This window comes from Apteryx mantelli, unplaced genomic scaffold, assembly GCF_036417845.1.
Source record: "Apteryx mantelli isolate bAptMan1 unplaced genomic scaffold, bAptMan1.hap1 HAP1_SCAFFOLD_44, whole genome shotgun sequence".
NCBI lineage: Eukaryota > Metazoa > Chordata > Aves > Apterygiformes > Apterygidae > Apteryx > Apteryx mantelli.
The window spans coordinates 2,118,123-2,131,607 of NW_027118782.1; positions in this window are offsets into that span (position 1 = coordinate 2,118,123).

Genomic DNA, 13,485 nt, shown 5'->3' on the forward strand with positions numbered 1-13,485 from the left:
ATGGGTGTGCAAGCAGCTGTGTGCTGTTAAATGTTGATAATAGCTGAGTGGATGTTAAGCTTTGAGGAGACAGCTGAAGGAAGGCAGTGACAGGGAGACTAAGCCAAGTGAGTCCTAATAAGATGGAGCCTGGTGCTGAGCTGGCACTGGTGCTGGGTGAGTGGAAGCAGGTGAGCAGCCAGAGAAGGAGAGCAGTGAGGATGGAGGCCCATGTAATGACTCATCTGATGCCTAGCTTAGCAGAGTGGAGGAGCAGCTGGCGGGGCTTTGGGTGAGTGCTCCTGAGGGCTTGCAGGTTGCTGGAGTGGTTCCCTGCTCTGTAGAGGGGTGGCTGCAGGCAGGTGGGGAAGCCCAGCAAGGACAAGTGGGACCTGGTATCTGAACCCCTCCTGCTTGTCCATCCCAATGCAGTTGTGTTGCCTGTGTGGTTCCTTGCTGTGAGCACGGTGCTTTTGGTAGCATGGGATCTCTCCCCTCATTCTGTGGCTTGGTTGTCCTCCTGCTAAAGCTCCTGTCAGGGCTGTGGGAGTGGGACTGCTGTTTGGGTGTGCTGCACCATGGGGCAGGGGAGTGTCTGGAGGAGTGAGCCAGCTTCAATCACAGTGGAGACCCAAGGCCATACTCATGGAGTCAATCCTATATAGACTTTAGGTTAGGGACCCCCAAAGAGTTGAGACCTGAGGAATCTCTGAGAAAGGAGGTTGGGGAGGCAAGGGAGTGAATACTGAGGCCTTGGAAGGGAAGGAGTGTTACTGTGAGTAGAGCATGTCTGAGTCGACTGGAGTCCTTGCTGGAAAAATCAGTCCTGCTAAAGGTAGGAAAGATACAGCTGCTCCCATCTCTATGCTGAGACCAGGAAAACAACCGATGAATGCGAGGCAAACAGATTCTTGTGCTGCAGGAAGAGAGGAAGGACTCAGTAGCTGCTGAACTTCAGCCTATATGTTGACATGGTGGCTGACGCTCCATCCAAGAACCAGCCAGCCCCCCTGCCAGGGGCACTTTCCCCATGAAGCGATTAGTCAGTTAAGTTTACAACCCTGCAAAGGTCACTTTCACTTCATAGCCACGTGGCAGTACAGAGGCCAAAAGCATAAATTTCTTAAAATTAAGCTACAACCTACAACAGCATAAGCTGCCTTCCTGGTATAACTGGGCTCTGGCTACAGGAGCAATGGACAGAGGTGCTGGGGGCTTACCTGTGGGAGCTGATAGTGAGGAGGGACAAGACAAATGCCAATGTCTGGGAAGAGAAGGTAACGCTGAACCCTCACAGCCTTGAGCCTGGCAAAGAAGACGTCTGCAGAAGGCTGGAGTCATGTGCTAACAGTACAAAGGTGGCGTTTGCAGAGAAATGGGACATTGTCTTCAATAAGAGGTGGCAGGAGAAGGCTCAAAATTGTCAGAATTTCTAACACACAGGCAGACTTTAAACCAATCAGGGAGGGAGCCTCCGTCACAGTCCATGCACATACTTTTAGTCTGAATAATGAGGAGAAGGAGGTCTCTTCTGCAGCAAAAGGCAAATCATCAGCGTATGAGATACACGGCCATGAATGAAAGTCTTCGCTGACCACAGGAGCATGTGAAAGAGGGCAGAAGTTATGCAGAAAGTTGAACCAAATGACCCCCTGAGATCCCTTCCAATCTGATTTTACAAAGGATACTGGTTATTGTTGATTTAGCACCCATTTCACCTGACAGTAGCCTTTTTGGTGGCAGCATAGAACAGTAACCAACTATGTGCTCAGCAGGGCCCCTAGGGGGGCTTTTGGCCCCTGGGAGTGATACAGATGAGTCCAGCCTGACAGGTAGAAAGGAGGGAGAAAGGTAGAAGGCAGAAAGGCCATCTATGTCCATCTACATGGAAATATTACTGTTATTGTCTTTTTTTCAAGGGGAATTTCTGGGAATGCTTTTGGGCAAGGCAGGGGCTATACATTTTTTTTTGTTGTTGAAGCTTAATATTTGGAATGGAATTTTTTACTTCAACCAATAAGCAAAACAAAGGCAGCTGCTGCATTGGGGGATCAAATGCTGCAGGTGCCTGAAGGAGTCCGTGAGCACAGGGCTGGAGGTGCTAGAGTCACTGTTGATCTGGTTTGTGGAGTCCACACCAGTTTCCCAATCTGTGTGAGCCAGCCAAAGTTTTGGGGAATTTGTGTTACGCAGCTGAGCAGAAATCCTAGTCCTGCAGAAGTAGGGAGCGCTTGGCTCCATCCTGCTCCTGCCTGCCTGACGTCCTGCCGTGCCTGATTTATACCATCTGCAGATTCTCCTACCCCAGGGATGTGCTGTGCAACACTGATGCTTGCACAGCTTTGTACAAAAGGGCCTGGGATTTTCTTCCTTTTGCCAATGAAGACAAAGCTAACGATAAAGCACAGCACTCTCAGTTCATTGCTGCCATAATTTGAGAGTATAGTGCCATGTATTTGGGCTTCCTGTTTATTTACAAAGAATCTAACAAACCCAGTAGCAATTACCAGCTTATGGCTGGGAGCCAAGAACTGTGTTGGCCATGGAGGTCTAAGTCTTCCATTTGGTGGTGATGGAGTGGGCTTGCTGACATGCATTTCCCAATAGCTCAACACACTCTGCTGCACTCTGCAATGAGATACGGCCTGAAACGTAACTTGGTGGTTTTTTGTATTATATGGTCAATACTGGAGTATGCTGTAGCTACATACTTGGGGGAGCTGCTGAAGGCTTTGTAGGTCTTCCTTGGGTGGGAGGTGTGCCCTTGCTCTCTGCTGGAGGTGTGTTAGGAGCATTCCCATGGGATCGGCTTTGCATCAGGGAACTGGGCTCAAAAATTCAGAGATTCAGTTTGTAGGGGACTCCGTAATGTTTTCAACTTCTCTCTGCATTGAGAAGGTCTAGAAATTCTCTACAAAGTGCTGGAATTTGCCTTGGCCCCTTGCTTAGAGGCAAGAGGCCCAGTCTGGGGGTCTTTGAGAAGCTGGTCTGTAGCAGGTCGAAGAACTCTTGTCCGAGGCCTGTGGACCCCACGTCCCCACCTGTAATGATTGTCACACTTTGACAACAGTCCTCAGGGACTGAGGGGAAAATGAAGGTCTTTTCAGAACATGAGAAAAAGCCTGTTCCTGACCTTGAGAGCTCACAGCTCCCTGGCAGAGCAAAGGGGTGCTACCAGCACTGCAGGCTGCTGAGACACATGGGGGAGAGGGACCTTGGGGGGGTGAAGAAATTGGGGAATCAGCTGAGGGCTGCAGCTAGCCCTACTCAGCTGTCCGGCAGCATCTGGATTCGCTGCAGCTAGGATGGGGCTGAGGAGGAAGAGAGGCCTCAGAGATCTGAATTTCCCCATGCAGAGAGGGCTGGGGGCAGACAGGTGAGTGTCAGAAAGCCAAGGAGGTCCTGCAGGCTGTCTGCAGGATGCAGTGAAGGTCACTGAGCTTCTCATAGTCTGTGTTAGCTCACCTGAAATGCAGAGAGGGGAGCAATTGTCAGCCACAGTGCTTGGCTGGATTTATGGCTAATTGGCTTGCTTTCATGCCTGCAAAGGAGTTTTAGACTAATGAAGTTTTTTTTTCTGTGAAATTTATACCGCTTTCCCCCTATTTTCAAGCTGCTCCTCACCAGCACTCTTACAAATGAAGTGAAGCATGTTCACAGGTGACCTAACGAGTAGCTGTGCTAGCTCACAGCCAACACATGGCACTGTTACTACTATTATTTTAATAATACAGCCCAGGCAAATCATTTGCTGTGCAGGAAATGCCAGGGTTTGCCAAAGGGACACCCTGGGCTCCCTCCCCTGGGAGGTGGAGAGTGGTTGCATAGCAGAACAGTGCAGTTCTCTGCAAGTGGCTACGGGTGCTTGAACCAAGCCACAAACTGCTCTCCCAACACAGGGGCTTTGCAAGCGTACTCCAAGCATGGGAAGATTTGTTTAAAACAAACAAACAAGCAAACAAAAAACTGCACAACTGCGTTCCCTGCATTCCTTCCCGCAATATTTTCCCCAAGAGAAAATCCTTCCTTAAAAGAGAGTCTCTGAACTCTGTGAAAGCAGAAAAGCCAAAATCTTTGTGAGGGGAAGGTGAAGGCTTTTGACGTTTCATATGAAAGGCTTTCAGGTACAATATAGACAGAAAGATTAGTGAATGTCCCCTCCTGCAGTGAATCCTGGAAGCAAGGCAAGTGCAGAGGACCTGCAAGTCTTCACGGTCTTCTCTGGCTGGCATTTCAGCCCTGTAGCAACCTTACAAGTTGAATACCTCCAGGGCTCCAGCCTGGGGAGTGGGCCCCTGCCTTTCTAACTTATGGCCCAGCTTCCTTCTCCTCCAGCAAATCTGTTTTCTGCCAGTATTTGTTTTTCTGGGCACTGATGTAGCTGAGAGCATGGTTAGGGCCTCATGCCAGCTGCAGTTCAGTAAATCATTATGCTAAGCAGGATGCAGCAAAAAGTTAGGACAGAGAGACCATGGACAATTTTGGCTTTAGGCTGCTAGCTTCAGAAGCCTCTCAGCTGAAACCACAGTGTTAAAATTAAATTTTGGTTGAAATCTTGGACTCTTGAAAGTGAAGAGGCAACCCTGCAGTGAGCAATTGGCAGGACTTAGCGTGTGTTTCTCTGCCTGTTAGCTTGGGCACTGGAACACCTGAAGGAATAAATCGTAGAGACATTGGGCATGGCTGGGGCCTGTGCCACCCCTTCAGGCTTTACAAAGCTTTTGTACTTTTTGTTACTTTTTTCTTTTTATTTTTTGCTGTTACTTACAATTAATGCAATGAGGCAGCAGACGTGCAAAGGAAGAAAACAAACATTAAATTGTCTCCTGAAGAAATAAGTTATATCTTATGATTTTATAGAATCCTTTTTTTTTTTTTTTTTTGGTCTCACTGGAGTCCACTCTGACTAGTTACATACTTTTCTCTCCTTCCATCCCTCTCTGTCCCATCCTGGCTATTCACAGCCCAGCCTGAGCCCAAACCTGACCTTCTGAAAAAGCAAGACACTGCCTTTCCTGCTTCCTTAATGTTAAAATGAGATCTGTATGTCAGGGAACAGTCTGATCCTATAATGTGCTTGAGCAGGGCGGGCGTTTCAGGAACCACTTTTCTTTTGAGATCTGGGACTCCAATTTTCAGAATGAGCCTATAGCAAGTTTGCTTTTTCATTGTCTTTTCTGTGAAGTCATGTTGATTTTTTTTTTCTCTCACTGGAGCAGATGGCAAAATCTCTTTGTTTCAAGGCATCACTGAGAAGGAGGCTGGAAGCAGTCCAACCCCTCCAGCCCCAGGGCATGAGCAGCTGTACTGTGTTATACCTGACATATCTCTACCCTGCTCTTAAAGACCTTCAGTGGTAGAAACTGCACCTTTCCCTGGGCTTCAGTCTCCTGCTGTCAGAGATTTGTTCTACCATATAACTTTGTTGCTCGCTTGCCTCAAGCTAAACCCACTGCTTTTTGCTCTAGCCCTTGTGCAGGAATTTGTTACTCATTTGAAAGCTGCAGCCACGTCTGCTGTTGATCTTCTCTCCTCGAAAGTAAGCAGCCTTCAAACCTCTCCTGCTAGGTCATGCTTTTGACTCTTACTGCAGCGTGCTGGATTTCTAGACACCCTGTAGCTTTCTTGTGCTGATATTTCAGGGTTTGTTTTCAGAAGTGGCGTCTCTGTGACCCTACAAGCAGTTTGTCACTCCTGACGGTGAGCTTGTGTGTGTGCGTGCCCAGGGATGCTCCACTTTGCCCCGTATCTTTAGCCCCAGAAGAGCTGGAGCCCGCCGGTCCAGCGGGGTGTTCGTAGGTGAGCCGAGGAGGAGGGATGCTCCCAGTCATTCCTGCAGTGACCGCACGTAACTGGGAGCAGCCCTCCGGCACGCAGGCACCATGCTGGCATGTTAGGCAGGGGCAGACAGATGTTTGCACCTGGGCACGTCCAACAGTCTGGGGAGCAATGGGGAGCTGGAGCCTGCACGTGTGATGGCCATGGCTGAACCGGAGAGCCAGGAGCCGGGTGGTGGCAGCAGGGATTTATTTCCAAGAAGTTTGGACAGATTGGGCTGCTGAGCTGCAAGGCTGTATTGCCTGAATGATGCACGTGAAGTTTAAACATGATTAGCTTGGGAGCGTGCTGGTGGATACACTTGTGCCAATATAATCATTTTTACACTAGTTTAACTCTGTACAGGAGAGAGAATAAATTCCATGCGTCTTCACGCATATTAAGAGTTGTGCTGTGCTAGTAATTGTTTCAATGCATACAGCTGAATTGACGTAAATGCTGTGGGTGTAGCCCATCCCAGTGGCTGGACGTGAATGCAGAGACACTGCCCAGCACATGCAGCCCCGTGCTCGTTCTCACGCTCGCTGCTGCTGCCGACATCCCTCTCCCTGACATCTCACTTGTATCCCCAGCACATATAGAGCAAATGGAAAGGTCGCAGAAGAAGAACATCTACTCTCTTGAACTTGTCAAATGCAACATTTATTCTTGCTTTTTTGATATGACCATAGTTAGGGCTAGGCTGGACTCCCCAAGGTACCTGGAGCTGAGAGAGTGAATGAGACCTCTTGCAAGTGGTGTCTTTCAGCAGAACTCCCTGAATGTTACACGTTCCTGTGATTTTCTCCTTTATTCTGCCCTGAACAGCTGAGTTATAAGGCTCTTAAAACAGGCTCATAAATGAAAAAGTAAGAAATGGATCTAGGCTGTGCCCGATCAATAGCAAGTATTATTTGGTAATACTTGAACATGAGGAAATACTTTTTCACTGTGAGGGTGACAGCGCACTGGCACAGGTTGCCCAGAGAGGTTGTGGAGTCTCCTTCTCTGGAGATATTCAAAACCTGCCTGGATAGATCCTGTGCAACATGCTCTAGGTGACCCTGCTTGAGCAGGGGAGTTGGACTAGGTGATCTCCAGAGGTCCCTTCCAACCTCAGCGATTCTGTGATTCTGTAACAGTGATTCTTAGAAATGGAGAAAAGGCCTCATGATATTCCTGCTCTTTGCGGAACAATTTCTCTCTGGCTAGCTCTGTTTCCTTACACAGAAAACATTCCTTTTAAAAGGTCAGATAACTACTCCATTTTACTGTTGGGCAGATGGGGATTTCCCCCTTCCTACAGACGGAGGGGGGTAAATCATTCAAAATTAGCAACCTTTGAGCTAGGGAGGCTCTGGGGAGGCTGTGGTGAGGCCTGGCTTTGCTAACCCCTTCCAAGGGAAAGCTGAATACTGTGGAAAAAAGGAAAAAAGTTGCACATCTTTCTTGGCTGTCTTTAGAGTAAGGAGGGCAGTGACACCACAGGAGGGCCCAGGAAATTGCTCTTTTTCCTTGCTGCTCCGGAGGTGGCATGCAGACAAGGCAGTCCTGGATTCATGTCCTTCCTGGGAATCCCCCAGGCTGTAGTCTCACTGTGAGCTCGCCTTTGCACCTCTCAGGCCACTGGCAGGCAGTGGTGCTGTCCCCAGCCTGCCTCGCATGTATGGCTCGCCCCAAACCCGGTGGGAGCAGCCGGATGCTTCCTCCACTGCTTCCAAGGAAGAAGCAGACCTGCAAAGACCGTCTCCTCTTGCCTTAGCCCTCAGTTCGGCCGTGATGTTGCAAAGCCCTCTGCCACACGCTGGCAGCTCGGACCGTTGCTAATTTTATTAGCAATGTCTCATGGTTTTCTGACATCTCTCCTGCTTGCTACCTGCCCTACTCTGGCTGGAAGATCGTTGCAGCAGAGTCTCACTTCTCATTTGGGATCATGGGTATATGCACCGCACACCATTGCCAGAGCCCTCAGTTAGACCTCAACAGCAATGTTAAAAACCGATTCTATTAGTTAAATAGAAGCAGCAGAAATGCCTTGAGAGAGTCCCTCCTTGAATCCTTGGCTGCTGCTCTCCACCCCCAGCAGAGTGGGAAACTAGCCGTGGCAGTACAGTAGCATCAAGAACAGATACAGTGAGAACAGCGTGGGACATAAGAAATTGAAGAAACAAGAAGAGCGTGAGAAATGTAAAAAACAGCAGCTGAAAATAATTCATTCCAGCCTTTTTCAGTATCTGGATATGTTTTTCTAAATTGCTAGTTAATTTTTTACATCAGTGTTCAGCTGCTATATTACCGTCCCTGAATTTTCACCCTGCTATATAACAACACCCTTTTGAATTCTTGTGGAAAGACAGTGAAAAGATGCACCTCTATCCAGACTTCAGAATATGCCATACATCACCTTCCACTGACAGCCAGAATCTGATAGAAATAACTTCATTTCTTCTCCTTAAGGAGATCCACCTTCGAGAGCAACTGCTAATTTATGTCCCCAACAAGGCTTGGCTGGATCCACAGCTAGATGCTGTTCTTCTTTGGAAGTCACTTATGTTTGTGAAATACATTACTTTTCCATTAAAAGTAAGCCCCAAGTCTGCTCCATGGGCAGCGCAGTGGGTGACCATCAGCTCTCTGGAGGCATCACTCACGTCGTGGCTGCTGTTTCCTAGGGGTTCATCTCTTGGGGATGGTTAAGAACATGTCACTGGTCCTCCACCAGCTATGCACAGCCCAGAGTTTAGGTCCACAGTAAGAGGAAGCGTCACTGAAGAAAAACAAGGATTACTGCACTACTTCAGAGCACCAGGACCCTCTAGGTCTAAAATCTTCTACCAGACGGAGTCCAGCATCAGCTGTTACAGAAGATGGTACAACTCCCCCCCCCCCTCCCCAGGGATATAGGTCTTTAAAGTGATCCTTTCCGCTCTCAGCCCTAACCTTAAGGTTTTAAGCTGCCTTCACAGATTTCATTTTGTTAGTTACACCAATTATCACCTATAATCATATAACAGACCTATCCCATTTTTCAATATTACACTCCTGGGCTAAAGGCCTCCCCATGACACTGAGTTCCACATTTGATTGCCGAGAAGAAAAACAGGATTTTTTTGCTGTTTTGGAGTCTGTTGCTCTTTGGCAGCACTGAAAGCTCCCACACTCTTGCTCTGAGGAATGGAGGAGAGAAGTTCATAAGATCCCGTCATCGTGATCACTGCTGAGGTTTTTACAAACCTCATTCCCCTACCTGGTTTTGCTGCTGTAAACAAACTGTGGTCATTTCAGTGTCTTTGCTTTAAAATTTTCAGAGGATTCTTCCTGTTCTTGTCTTCCTATTTGTACTCTTGTCCTGGGGGCTGAGACCACCCTCTCCAAGAAGATCCCAGGGAGAAGCAACCCTGAAAGGAGGCATTTTTGGGTGATGTCAGGTGGAAAGAGGGCCCTGTGGGCCAGATGGGAACAGGTAGATTTTACACACCATGTTTTGGTAGGTTTCAGAGGTGTTCCTGTTAAAAAAAGTGAAGCATATCATGAAGTACCTTGTTAAGCAACAACCTCTTTGAGAGAAAATTGAGGCATCCAAAATGTCGCTGAATTTGCTGAGGTTTCTGCATGGGAATATCAGCCAGTGTTTTCTTAGAGGCTCCTTTAAATTTGAACCTGGCCCTTGATGCTGTCAATCCAAACCCCAGATGACCTGGCTGGTTGTGCACATGGTGCTCCCAGAGTTCTCTGTTGGCAGGGAGATGCAGTGGTCATCTCTGCGCTGCTCAGAAACTCCTCCTTGCAGAGCTAATAACATCCTTGTTCGCTTACTGTGATGCACACTGAACAGAGCTGCATGCTCTGGCATTTAGCTCCCCTTCCATGGCTTCCTAACAGCCAACTCAGAAATCTATTAATTAGATTTATAGGAAGCTTGTTTTTCCCATTCCTTCTATCTCTTTATTAGACAGTTAAACTAGCATAAAGTCTATAATATTTCTTCCAGTTTTCTTTCATGACAGCAATACTTAGGTGAAGTACATCAACTGGAAATTAAAGAAATTTAGTCAGAAAACTTGCAGGAAAGAACCAACAGAAAAGATCACATAAAGCAGAGAATAAAGACACCAGAAATAAAATTGTATGACAAACATGAGAATCAGTGTTAAAAGAATAGAAAAAAGTACAAAAGCCTCAAAAAATCCCCCAGAAACAGTATGAAAAGCAATGACTGACTTCAGAAATGAAAAATACAAAGAACATAACAAATGATTTCAGATCTGATCCTATCAGAAGGAAATCTGATTTCAAAAGAAAGAAAGAAGCAGTTATGAAGACATTTCCATGAAAAGATGTACAATGAAAGATTTGAAAACTGTATCTTCAAAACTATTTTAAAGACTAGAAAAAGAAAGGGATATGTATTAAAATATGCTAACGCTGAGACATGTAATACAAGATGTTCTCTCAGTGAAAAAAAGTATTTTGACAGGTGTATCAAGATTTACCACCAATCTCAGTGACCCCATCAAAAAAGAAAAAAAAAATAACTTTAAAGGAATTATTTTAAAATAGCTGCAACGACCTACCAGGCAGATCTTGGATGCAAACAGCTCACAATTATCTCTGTGGCTGAAAAGAGATCAAACCTTATTTCTGCGCTATTTTTACAGGAGGCAAAGTAGGACAGTCATATCACACTGCTCCAGATAATAATGCAAACAAAGGCTACTTGAGAACATGCAACCAAATAAACAGGGACAAGTCATGAGCTGTGAACTGAGCTGCAGCATCTCTCTCCGATATTTAGAGATTTCTGGAAAAGTCTGCCACAAGTAACAGCAATCCCTTGGAAGCAGGGACATGAGCTCCTGGCCACAGCCCACCACGACCATCATTAGAGCTCTGAGCGGCAAGGATTACACGGGATTGTGCCTCTAATCATACAGATGGTTCGCAAGGGAGATTTCCAGCAGGAGGAGGAGAAGTGCCTTCTGCCACAGGTGGAGCTGAACCAGACGTCCCTCGTGCATGGATGATCCCATAGCTGTGGCGGCACGGATGTTGGCTCAGGACAGCTGGCTGAAGGCTGTCTGGGCTTGTTCCCTGCCTGCTCTAAAATGGGGCTGCTGGAAACTCCACTGTCATTAGTCATGGAGGGCATTATTTTAAAGGTAGGCAGGCTCTGGGGTGTAGACACACACGTTTCTCCTGTAACATCTTCTTTAAAATGAATTAACTTTCTCAGTCCAAAAAAACCGGAGCTTTTTGCAGGTGGGGAAAACAATGTGTGTATGTTACAGGCTCTTCCTTTGACTGCATCAGAGTTTTTCCATAACTGCACATTCATGAAAGATCTTGATTGCCAGGCATCGTAAAACCAAATAAGACTGGAAGTTAAATTGTGAAAACAAGTATTTAAGCTATTTGTCCCTCAGGCCACCAGTTCTGAAATTCAAATGCAAAAGAGTTGAGATAGTCCATAGGCTGCTGTTTGCATACTAGTGATATTCCTAAAATATTTGTGAAATTCAGTGAATAACATTCTGCACTGTGGTTAAAGCTGGAGGCCAGACTAAATGGCTGTAATCCATTCTAACCTTGACTCCATTAAACTGCAAATTGAACCATAGTGAAATTAATCTACTAACTGCACTTAAATGTTGGAACATTTTGCAAATGCTCTGTGAAAGCCTAAAGCCTCAACATCTGTATTTAGTGACTAGAATTCAACTGACTGTAGACAACCTTCCTTCAGAAGTCATCTGTATACTTAATAACACCTGCCCTGCAGTCTCCCTGCCAAGAAGTATGACGTAGAATCTCCTCTCTAAAACTAAGTTTCTAGACTTCTAGGACCAGATAGTATGTCCTCATTCTCCCATGAAAGTCCTAAGCCACGCTTTGTGGAAAAAGGACATCTACTTAGGATTAATCAATGGTACAGTGAAAGACAATTTGAAGAAAGATATTAAAGGTCAGGTGCTTTCCAAAAAGGGCAATACACAGGAGGGCTGACAACACCATATTGCCCCAGTTAGTCATTCTTACTAATCTCAGACTGCAGTTACTGGGAGACTTTTCTATCAGAGGTATAGAAAAGGGAGCAGGGATCTCTTATGGGGCTAATGCTGAGCGGTGGGTCTGCAGTGTCCTCCCTGCTTGCTGGCGCGAGGCTGCAGCTGCACAGCAAGCACTGTGCCAAGAGCTCACTGGGTCCCAGCGCAATGGCTCTCATTTCCCCAGGCACGGGGATTTGGAACTGAGAGAGTATAATCTGGATAAAAAGCCTCTCTAAGCTGATTTGAGCTGTACCCCTAGGCCTGCTACCTAAAAGGATGCACTGAAGGGAGATTAAAAAGGATTGCAGGCCACCTTGTGATAGAAAGTGCCTGTCCATAACAGCGTGAAATGCCAGTCTGGAAGGAGCAGCATTCTGGAAACCAAAGTCGGCACTACTGACAGGAATCCAGGAGAGCAAGGCCTGTATTTCTATATGTGCAATGTTTATCACTGCTCATGCCAGTGGAATAAGCAAGATAAGGCCCAAGTTTTAGACACAGAGCAATGGAGAGGAAACAAAGAAGACAAAGATGTCCCTGAAGCAGATCACTGCACTTGAGTTGCTCATTACCTATACGGCCATGCCCAGGAGTTCAGAGACAGCTGTAACAATTAAGTGATTAAATATCCACACACATATTTAAATTCAATCAGAATCACATATTTGCTGATTTCTGACCTTTTGTTTCTCATTTGAATCACATTTTCCACTTCCACAGTCACACTGAAGAGGTTGTGAGTGGAGGCTGCCGTTCTGCCTGTTGAGGAGTTCCTGGCAGGTCTTGGGAGGGAATAGCTACTGTGATGCTGTGTACTTCAGGCACTTCAAAAAAAAAAGGGGGGTGACATACAGGACTGGAATAATTTTCTCAGAATTGTATCAGGTAACATACAGGAAAAAGTTCTAAGTGCTGTGGATAAATTAAACTCAAATGGATTATATGTTATTTCACATTGAAGCGTAAGTATCTCCTTGGGTTTTTAAATTGTCCCTACATAGTAGTTTCTGAATCCATTGGCTAAATTTCAACCAGATCTTACAGAGCAGGGAAGGGGTTTCAAAGGTAATTAATTTCTTATGAAATGTGAAAAAACAGGCAACTGAATAAGAAGTAGTGTAAGTATCCCAACTGAGAGAAAGATCGTCGTGTGAGCTCAAAGTATGCCAGGCACCAGAGACTGAGCTGCAGAGGGAAGGCCTTTGTAGATGTACAAATTCCAGATAAAGCCTCAGTTGGGATTTTCTGTCAGTCATGAGACATAAGCCTCCTTCATCTGCTCTACTGCTCAGGGACTGTGTGTGGTGATGGGCGGCTCAGAGCAATGAGCTCTTGTCTTTCTCTTTGCACAGGGTAGGGTGAGTTCTCTCTCACCCACCAACAAAGACGGAGCAGCTCTGCTAGCTGTCCTGGCCCAAAGTAACATACGCAATAAGCTGCATTTAACAGGAGGTAGCAACTGTAAGTGAGGAGGGCCAGAACAGGAGGCCATCACCCCCCTCTCAAATGCTCTACAGACCATCGGAGCCCAGACCCTGATACTGGAGCTGTTGGTCTCAGTCGACTTTCCGCAGAGTCTGGAGTGATGTTTTCTATTATTCAGAACAAAAAGAGTAGATGAATACAATCAGCATAGGAAGAT